The sequence below is a fragment of the Desmodus rotundus genome, chromosome 3, assembly GCF_022682495.2.
Source record: "Desmodus rotundus isolate HL8 chromosome 3, HLdesRot8A.1, whole genome shotgun sequence".
Taxonomy (NCBI): domain Eukaryota; kingdom Metazoa; phylum Chordata; class Mammalia; order Chiroptera; family Phyllostomidae; genus Desmodus; species Desmodus rotundus.
Window position 1 is genome coordinate 177,853,443 of NC_071389.1, and position 10,868 is coordinate 177,864,310.

Below are 10,868 nucleotides of genomic sequence, written 5' to 3' on the forward strand. Positions count from 1 at the left end.
TTAAGATGGTCTGAAGCTGCCTGCAAACTTAACATTGGCGTTTTCAAGGGAATCATTAGACTGCACTTTTCTTTTATTTATGATTATGCCTTAAAAATGTGCTTAACTGTCACATTAAAAAAGAATTCACACACAATACAAAAATACAACCCCTCTCACAACACAGCTCTGACAAAGTATATGTGGTCAAGATAGTCACATACCAGTCTTTAAAAAGGAAAGTGTTCCTTTTCACTTTACACCCACCCCACACCCCAATTTCAAAACACATCAGTTAATTGTCTGGGTCATGGGCATTTCCAAGATGAGATTCTGTATTTTGCTCCCATAGCTTCTGGTCATCAGACATCCATGCTTTCCTTTATTGAAGGAGTATGGTCCTGCTGATGTAGGTGTATCCCTTCCAATATTCTTCACCCTCATCTTTGCTTCTGGAGGCAGTTCCTCTGGTTCGCTATCCTTGTCTTTATTAAAAGCCACTGCTACTCAAAGGGTTTTTGGAGCAAGAGTTGGAAGAGTTTCTTCAGGTTTACTTGACCCAAATTTGATGGCTATGGTTGAGATTTTTCTTTGTCATCTGTCTACCTATGGGAAACCCAAACACAGAGATCTTTGTAGGCTTTGCTGGGGGGTCTGAAGCTTCTTCTTCAGCTGACTTGTTTTCAGCATGGCGACGGGAACTTTCCCTGCCATTACTGGAAGACACTGTCTTAGGGTTTTTTTTTTTTTTTTAAGATTTTATTTATTTATTTTTAGGCACAGGGGAAAAGTGGGAGAAAGAGAGGGAGAGAAACATCAATGTGTGGTTGCCTCTTGCATGCCACTTACTGGGGACTTGGCCCACAACCCAGGCTTGTGCCCTAGACTGGGAATCAAACCAGTGACCCTTTGGTTTGCAGGCTGGCGCTCAATCTACTGAGCCACACCAGCCAGGGCCTGTTTTAATTTTTACAGGTGTTTCTGCTTCCCCAGGTTTCTCCTCTCCTACCTTCCTGTCCATGTTTTCTCCACCGTAGCCTCCCTGCAGCCACCCCAGTCCTGCCTTTAGGGTGACATCTGCGCAGGGCCACACACTCTGCAGGACAAAGCGGGTGGTGAGGAGGTCAGGGAGATAACTGGGTTCGGGGAGAAACAGTTCAGTGGCTGAGAGCAGAGGCCCGAGCATCGCACTGCCCACTGGTGTGCTTCTTGATTCTACAACACTTACTGTGTGATCTTCTGCAAGTTCCCCAACTTTCTGGAGCCATGGTTTCCTTATCTAAAAAAGGAGACTAATGAGATTACCTTATTAGGATTGGTATTGGATAAAATAATATATACTTGTGGCACTGAGTTAAGCACATTATAAATGCTGGCTGTTACTACTGTGGAGAGGTTTCCCTCAATGATGTGGCCAACCCTGTGGGTTCGGAGGTGCAAGAATCAGCAGAAAACAGGCCTGAAGGACTCACGGGAGTTCAACTCTGTGATGGGAGTTGTGTGTATGTGTTACACACCTGCTTTCCAGCTAATGGTCGTGACTCTTAATTGAACTCTGAGGCTCATTTATGTGAACTAGTCCCTCTTGCATATTCTCAGCCTGTTTTACATCTACTGTGAGGATTAGAGTCTGTGCTCGAACCAAGGACGCATTGCAGCTTGATCCTGGCCCCCTAGAGGTCGGGGAAAATCACTAGCAGGAGCCAAGTCTACACAGCCAAGAAGTACTTCATGTTAATGCAGACCATGAATATCTTCAGGTGAGCTGGAGCCATTGAATCTCTTGGCCTAGTTTCCTCATCAGAAAAATGGGGTAATAATGACTCCCTTATAGGATCGTGGTGAAAAATCAAACAGGAGAATAGCACCTGTGAAATCTTATCAGTTTAGATATATCTGCTTCATTGTAGTACTAATAGTAGGAGTAATTATTCTCTTCAACAATTCTCTTTGAGAGAGACCAGCTTGGGTTAGAAGACTGCTTGCAGTAGGGCTCTCTCCCTTACGGTCTAGGTGGGCAGCGGAGTCTGACCACCATTCTTACTCCAGTGTTCTGACACAAAGTAGCATTTTGGAAGCTCCGTAAATCAATATTTGGCCCCAGCCTTTTGCAACCTTGGGCTAAGAAAGGAGCTCTCTGTGAGCTAGTGGAACTAGAATTTCTCCCCTGTGCTTTGGAAAGCAGATAATAGGTGCTAATGGCAGTGCAACCTAGGACCTTATCAGAATTTTCCTCCAAACTCCTCCTTTTGTCTCCCTCCCCCAGGTCCTTGCTCCAGGGGCATTCTCTTTGTGTACGGGCAGGCGAGGCTTGCCTTTTTCTTTTTTTTTTCTTTTCCCCCATAACCACCTGGGAATGCTGCCTTCAGGAATCTGAGGCTGCGGATTCTATAAAAGCTGAGCTGAGCTCTCAGTTCAGTACACTGAGGACCTGCGACCTGCCTGCTCACCTTCTCCAGCGTCCTGCGCTCCCACGCTCCCACCGCCCGCACCATGATCAGGGAGGCCCTCATCCTCTCTACCTGGTTCATCTTGGCTGGGGCTGTCCCCTTAACACTCCCAGGTAAGTGGACCACTGGGAAGTCTTTGGGAGAATGGGGCTAAAATCCTCTCTTGGCATGTGTGCCTGTGTGCGGGGGGAGGGGGACCAGGGTGCGTGGTGGTGGAGAGAGAGAAAGGTATGCAATGAACACTGTGACTGAAATGGTTAACAGCTTTATTGACTTGGTGGGGATAGGAGGCTGAGCTCTGAGGGAGAGTGGCTAGGCTCAGATGTGGGTTGTGTGTTTGAATTGGAATCATAAAGGTTAAAAAGGCTGAGCCAGATGGGATCAGGGCAGGTGATTAGAGAGCTATCAAGGATTTTGTGTGTTCTCCTTCACTACTGGGTGCTAAAGATACTTTAGTTAATGCATGTTAAAAGGCCTTACTTAGGATGTATCCTCATTTCACAGCAGAGTAAATTTCAAAGTGCTTTAGCGTCCAGCTCAGTCACACGCAATGGAGACCAATGGGTCTGGAATGGAAATTTGTGAATCACACTGGGAAAGGAAAGAAGGTGTCTTCCTGGACCAGCGAAAGGAAGCTTCCCCCACAAAGGCTTTCTTTTCTAGTCCTTCCTGTTCAGTTCTCAGGAGGAGGGCTGTTCACTCATTTGCTTTAAAATGGTTACTTTCCCCATTCTCCTTCCTCCCTCTGGTAGCTCTCAATCTGTCAGTGACTAGGGTTGGGTTCTTTGTTGTATGTGAATGAATAATAAAGCAAAGTGACTAACTTAGAGAGCTGATGACTGGCCACGCTGGCGGGGTGCCCATGACCTGCTGAACCAGGCCGCCACCATGAATGACCGTGTATCTTCCACTGTCTCCCAAGGAGCCCCCCGCTGTACCTTCACCAGGCCTGCATGGCTATGTGCTTATACGTACGGTCAGCAAGCCCCCAACTGTCTGGGCTGGGCAATCGATGGGACACTGTGGAAGATGAAATCCTGGATATTTAATGATCAAATGATAGGACGAGCCCATTATAGAGTCCATCCCAATCTTTTTTTCTTTTTTATGAATTTATTGGGGTGACAACGGTTAATAAAATGATATAGATTTCAGGTGCACTATTCTGTAATACACCATCCGTGTGTTGTATTTACCACCCCTGTCAAGCCTTTCCACCACCGTGTGTCCCCCTTTCACCTCTTCGACCTCCCCACCCCTTTAGTACATTCTTAATAGGTGCCTTGGGAATAGCTGTTTTCCTTGCTTCTTGCCCCTCTTTGTTTTTAAGTTTTCAGAGACCTTGGAGGGATTATATAGGAGACTTTGAAATATTTATTCTGCTCCAGTCTGTCTAATTCACATTTAGAGACACAATATCAAATGTTTCTTCCTAAACTGACCCTTGGGGGGGGTGTGACGTAGGGGACACCCAGCAAACTCCTGCTGGAAGTATTCTGGACTTTCTAGCAGTTGGTAAAAGAGAGACTTGTGGTGAGACCACATTTGGTTCACTATACCAAGTTATGGCTGTGTTTTCCTCAGAGAAGATCTCACTGGGAATGTGAAGGGTGTGGGGTAGTGGAGATACCCTTGCTTTCTAGTTTTTGAGCTGTTTTTTTCCCTAGACATCATCGATGATGCAGACATTTTCAGTGACTCAAAGTCACAGGCTGAACTAAAGCCAACTGCTGATCCAGAGTCAACCACTGACTTCGACCCCACTGGTGCTGTAGAGTTGACCATTGACCTTAGCTCCACTGGTGCTGTATTGTCAACCACTGTGCTTGATCCCACTGATGCTCTTGAGTTGAACACTGGCCTTCACTTCACTGGTGCTGAAGTGCCAGCTGCTGACCTTGACCCCACCGATGCTCTTCAGTTGAACACTGGCCTTTACATCACTGGTACTGCAGTGTCAACAGATGACCTTGACTACACTCCTACGGTAGAGATGACCATTGACCTTCACCCCACTGGTGCTGTAGAGTGGACCACTGATGCTAATTTGGAGACTACTCGAGCTTTGAGTAAGTAAGGGTTCCGACTTCAGAGGACTCCTGGGTGAGAGTTGGTGGGCTCCCATCTTTTGCATGTCTGAGGGAAAGGCTGTTTTCTTTCAGCGTACTGGATTCCCAGCATAAGGTGTGACCACACCCACTTCCCATTTTGTTTTCCCAGAATTGTTTACCGATGTGGAATCAAACATCGACAGCTTTGTGGAAGAAACCACTGATGGGGCCACAGGTGAAAATTCTTGTCTTCAAAAATGCGGAAATTTCTCCCTGCCTCCATACCCTTATTTATAGCTCATTGCATAGGAAAGCCCCCTGATAACTTATACATTTGGAGATACTTTGTTGCTTTGTTCTATGAGGTGAACTTAACTTTGCCAAAAGTTCTTTGAAACTTGAGGAAAATTGAAGCATTTTCCCAGTGTCAGGAGATGGGACCATTTGGATTCTAACAGGCTCCCGCCAGGAGGCCGCCCTGCCCTGGTTTCCAGGACCAGCCTGCTGGGCTTCTGTAAAGGGGATGAGCTTCCTGTGTCTCCAAGGGGTTGACAGATATGGTGGCGAGAAAGGGGTTAGCAGTTTCCTTTTCTTTTCCAGTTGATTACAATTCAATTTACACGGGGAACTTTATGAATGAAGATTATGTAAGTGTGAATCTTACTTGAATTTAGGCTGAACAGAAGGAAAAGGGATTTAAAAGCTTCATAAATGAAGCATTGGTCCTATCTCTGCCCATCTCTCTCTCAGGCCTTCATTGTCTTTCATTTTGCTGCCTGCCCGTTAGCCACAGAGTCACAAGATTTCAATGCCTCTGCCACAATCAACGAAACCCAGTAACTTGTGGGGGTGCCTTTATTTTTGCTAAGAATGTGCCCTGGGCCTTACCTACAAAAACAAATTTGAAACAATCTGATTCTTACATCTACGAATAACAGCTAACATCTGCTGAGATTTACTGCATTCCAGTGCTGCCCTAAATGTATTGCGGAAGTGCAGGTAGTAGTTGCAGGAATCTAGAAATTGCATTTTAGTGGTGGCTGCGGAGCCTAGTAAAAAAAGAATTGGTTCTCTGGCTTCCAATTGTTTCCACTACTTTTATCTTCCTCACAGAAGGCACCTCATTTGCGAAATGAAGCTCTGTCTCAGTATTGTGCCCCAACTGTCCATCCTGTAGTTGTTGATTAATAAGTTAATATGAGCTAATGCCGTCTCTCACCCTAACCCTCCCATCCTTACCGCCATCCCTTGCGGCACTAGGAAAATTCTCATGTTTGACTCTAAGAGCTAGATGCAGCCCCATGGTCCAGATTCATCTCGTCATTTCTGCTAATGTACTGGACCCCACGGCCTGCTCATCGAGAGATGCTTTCTGGCCGTGGCAATTACCAATGAACTGAGAAGGGTTTTTTGTTTGTTTGTTCTTTATTATAATGTATTTGTTTATTTTTTCCAGTTTTGTTGAGATATAATTGGCATATAACATTGTATGTGTTTAAGGTGTACAATGTATGATCTGATAATATGTTTAGATTGAGAAGCTTTGGTGTTCAATAGGAAGAGAAAATTCATGGAGGTTTTAACCTTTGAAATTAAGAAAATGATGTCCTTATTTCTAGCAAGTGTCATTGGCGATTATTTGGAAGAGCCCATGACTGGAGAGTTAGGTAAGAACAAAGATCTTTGAATTTTTTTTCCTATTCTTGGTCTTTGAGGGATTTTTTTTCTTCCAGGCTTTCTAGAACAGAGTCAACAAGTAGGGCTCTGGTGGGGGGAGTCCTCTGCCCACAGTTACACCCCTCTCGGCAGCCACATGCTAGCTTAGCTGAGTCCACTTTTGGGGCGAAGACAGGATAGGGCTGCTGCACCCGAAGATATGACCGCTCCATGTGTTCCTCTCAGGGACTTCCAGGTGTGAGTGGGGACCAGCCCTTCACCCAAACCCTCCCGGAGCGTGTTTGCACTCTGTCCCCACAGGCAGGACTTCGGGCACAGCAGAGTGCGCGCTGGGTGGGGAAGGGTGGTGTTGGTGTCACAGACTTGGTAAGAGTCCCCGTTTACTAGGGCTGCTCGAGGCTATTAGCTGAGTGCTAGACACACTGTGAGTGGTACTTATTGCAAATGAAGAAAACCCATTTCTTTTCTTAATTGCAGAGGAGCCCAACACGTCCAGAGAAGGTGACGAGTTCATCTCAAAGCTTCTTTGTAAGTGTCTTCTCTCCTGCCCATGATATCTTATTAAGGATTTGACACCATTTTCAATGCTGGTTTCAGGCCACTGGATAAGAACTCCAAACTTAAAAGCCTTCCAGGATGTTGAGACCAGCTATAAAATCGAATAATGAAGGTTAAAGACAATCTCTTGTCTCTCTGATGTTTAGCTTCCCAATCTAATTGTCTGGATTTTTAGTAATCAAATAGGCATAGGATACACAGTTTCTCTCCCTTGATTTTTCTGGGATTTCTTTCTTCCCATGTCTCTAGGATGTTAGATTCCAGGCCAACCCATGGAATCTTTTAAAGGGAGAGCCTGCAGAAAAGGCATCAGATTTCCCCAGGCATAGAACATACAATTCAGTTAAGAACTAGAAAGCCTAGGAGCTCTGAATCAGGAGGTGCCAGTTTTGATACTTAACCTCGCTCTTGGCTTTTTTGGGATTCACTAACGTAGTTTCTTCATGCCGTCAAGTGGGTTACTAGACCATGTTGAAATATCTCACTTAAGGCAAAAGGAGAGGGAGGGAGAATAAGCATTAGACCTTAAAGAAATTTAGTCACATGCCCAAGGTCGTAGAGGGAAGTGGGAAAGATGAACCTAATCTTTGGGGCACCAGATTCTCTTCTTTCTGTTGGTAATGCCTGTTTTTTCCATTTTATTTTTTATTTTAGAAAATGAAGCAGATTCTCCATTGACCTTGATCTTTCTAAGAAGATTCTGAGCTTCTGCAGGAGCCTACTATTCCATTATAGGAGTTTGAATAGTTGGAAAATACTAGTGAGCCATAGAATATACCCGGCTGAGGATGCACTCAGTGGCGAGAACCGTCCACAGACAGAGGATGCCCGTTTCCTAACCATGTCCTGTTGAACACGGGGCCAATAAATGATCATTTGACATGAATTTTGAGACGGGTTTTTATTTCACGAGACCACAGACTGCTCAGTTGCCTTGTGTTAGTACCAGTAATCACGTTATTCCTCTCTGACGGAGACTTTGTAGCCGGGGTCCAACGCCTCATGACCATAGGAAAGCGTGAACTGAACCTACGGAAATTATAGTAGTTTTTCTAGGACTGCAATAACAATTTTCCACAAATTTAGGAACTTGAGACAACACAGACCTGTTGTTTTTAGGGTTTTGTGGTTCAGAAGACTGAAAGGCATCTCGCTGGGTTAAAACCTTGTGTCCGCAGGGCTGCGTTTCTTTGTGGGAGGCTTTACGGAAGAATCCATTTCTGTCCCTCTTTCCTTGGTTTGCTTTCATCTTCAAAGCCAGCAATGGCTGGTTGATTCTCACATGATAGCACAGAGCCACTGACAGGGACTCTACTACCTCCCTCTTCCACACGCAAGGACATTTGGCCAGTGCCTGGATAATCCAGGATCATCTCCATCAGGGGTGTCCAACCTGCCGCCTGAGGGCTGTGTGCAGCTCAGGACGGCTGTGAAGGCTGCCCAACACAAAATCGTAAATTTACTTAAAACATTATGAGATTTGTATGTGTGTGTGTGTGTGTGTGATTACGTGTTGCAATGTTTTAATGTGTGGCCCAAGACAACTCTTCTTTCAGTGTGGCCCAGAGACGCCAAAAGGTTGCACACCCCTGCTTCAATGTCGATTGTCAACTTTAATTCCCCTTCGCTATGTAATTTAACATATTCACTGTTTCTGGGAATTCGTAGGTGAGATAAATTTTTTCTATATAAAAATCAGAATTGACAATGCTTTTCTTTCACTTCTTAAAAAGGATCGTACCACCTTCTGTTGTCTTTCATGTTTGATGTCTTCTCCCGTCATTTGTATCGATTCCCTCTGGAGATAACGTTGTTTCTCGCACTGTTTTCCAGATCTGTCCTCTGTCTCTATTATCAGATATTTAATTGTTATGTGTCTTGACGTGAATTTCTTTAGGTTTGTTTTCATTGGGCTTTGCTTGTCTTTTTCAATCTTAAGGTTTATGTATTTATTTATTTTTGCCTGAATGGGAACATTTTCAGTCAATATTTCTTTGAGTTGTTTCTCAGGTGGGCCCTGTTTCTCATCTCCTCAGATGACACACATATTAGACCTTTTGTTATAGTCGCACAGGACCCTGAGCTCTGTTAGTTTCCCCCTCACCCATTTTCTCTGTCTATTGGTCGGATTGGGTCATTTCTATTTTTCTGTCTTCAGGTTTATCGGTCTTTCCCCATCTGCTGTTGAGCCCATCCATTAAGTTTAAAATTTTTGATTATTATAATTTTCAGTTCTAAATTTTCTTTTATTTTATACATTTCAATTTTTGCTGACACTATTTCTTGCTGAGATTTTCTATTTTTTCATTTGTTTTAAGCATGCTTGTAAATGCTTATGGAAGCATTTTATGATGACTGCTTTAAAAATCTTTGCAGATAATTCTAACATCCCTGTTATTTTCATTCTGGCACTACTGATTATCTTTTTCATTCAAGTTGAGATTTTCCCGATTCTTGGTTTGACAAGTGAATACTTTCATTGAACAAGGATATTTTTTATATTATGAGATGCTGAATTTTATGTAGATCTTCTGTCTCAGCTGGCTTCCTCTGACACCACTCCAGCAGGAAGAAGGTGGAGGCACTGCAGTACCGCTGGGTGGGGCAGAAATCCATGTCCCCCTCCCAACAGGGCGGGGTTCCTCACTATTGTGGGGTGAGGAATGGAATCCTGGCACCCCACTAAACCCCCTCTGATCCTACACTGTCTGGGAAGAGTGAAAGGGCCTTGTTATTGTTTCTCATGGGGTGCGTATTGGTATCACCCAGTGTGGGAAGGAGAGTGCTTCTTTATTGATTGATGGGGGGTGAGGTACAGACTCCTCTTCTACTCTCCATTGAAGCCGTGGGTTAGGGAGGCTCAGGCTGTTAGTGGAGATGAAAGCTCCAGTTCCTATTTGACCATCTCTGGCACTACTGCGGCAGAGGGTTGTCACAGCCCTTGTTACAGCCCGGCAAATGTGCAAGTCTTGATTCCCCACTTGGGTCGTAGTTTTTTCTATGGTGTTTGACTAGTAGAGTGGCTATTGTCTGAATGTTTTCTGTCTTGCTAGGCTGTTTCTGGGTCATTTGGCAAGAGAGAATAGGCTTTTGTTGGGGCTTTTTTCATTTGTGTCTGTTGGTATTTCTGTGTTGCTGGATTTTTCAGCTACAAGTCAGAGGTTTATAAACTACCCCCACCCCACCACAAAAAAAAATTAAAAAAAAAATCTAGAGAACCTTGCCATCAGGCTGTTTCTGGGTCCCTGGGTCCCTGCCCATCTCAACTGTCTTATTCTCTCTAACTTTCACAGCTTTCTTATGTCTGGGGCTCTTAGTTGTATGTAGTGGAAGGAATAGGAAAAAATGTGTATACTCCATCTTTCTAGAAGCGACACTTGGTTTATTTTAGATAGAAATAAAGAAGAAGCAGGTGATTTTTAGGAGAGACTGGGCTTTATTTCCCATATTGAAACACCTTAGGGAAGATTACTTGGATATACCACTCCTCATTGTATAGGTAGAGAACAGACTGAGCCTTGAGTATATCAAGGTGCAGAATTATTGGCTTAGAATGAGACTTAGATATCACTAATGTTCACAAGCCATCAGATGATATATTATGGTAGATTCACCATGATCATTCCTTTTAGATCGGCCTTCCTCTTTTGCTTAAAGGAGCAGCTACTTGTGAAATCATCTATTTTTTGGATAATTCATTTTTCATTGTCATGAGGGAGAAAGAACAAAACCACCTCTTTGAATAAACGAATCAATGAATGAGTTTGCATTTGTTGTACTTTATTGCCATACATCAAAATAGGTGATTTTACATACATTATACACTTAACTCGTAAATAATCCTGTCACATTATCTGACAACTTGGGTTAAAAGTATAAAACTTATACAAATCCTTAAACTTTTTCATATAAATCAATTTTTTGATTATGACAGGAAGACATTTTTCAATGTAGAAAGCTTGGATTAGTGTGACTAAAACATAAATCTAAATTTTATTTAATTTTAATTAATCTAGATTTAGACAACTGCATGTGGCTTGTGGGTACTACACTAGACAGCGTAGATCTAAAGAAAATGGGGCTATAAATCAAATAAATACATTAATGAATGTGTAATTACAAGAATTTAGAAGGAAATGAACATGATTCCATG

The 10,868-nt window shown here is 43.5% G+C and overlaps 1 pseudogene; it reads right to left on the reverse strand.

Annotated features, from left to right (window-relative positions):
- Positions 1 to 274: 274 nt before the first annotated feature.
- Positions 275 to 10,394, reverse strand: LOC128780535 (PEST proteolytic signal-containing nuclear protein-like; annotated as a pseudogene).
- Between the last annotated feature and the right edge of the window lie 474 nt (positions 10,395 to 10,868).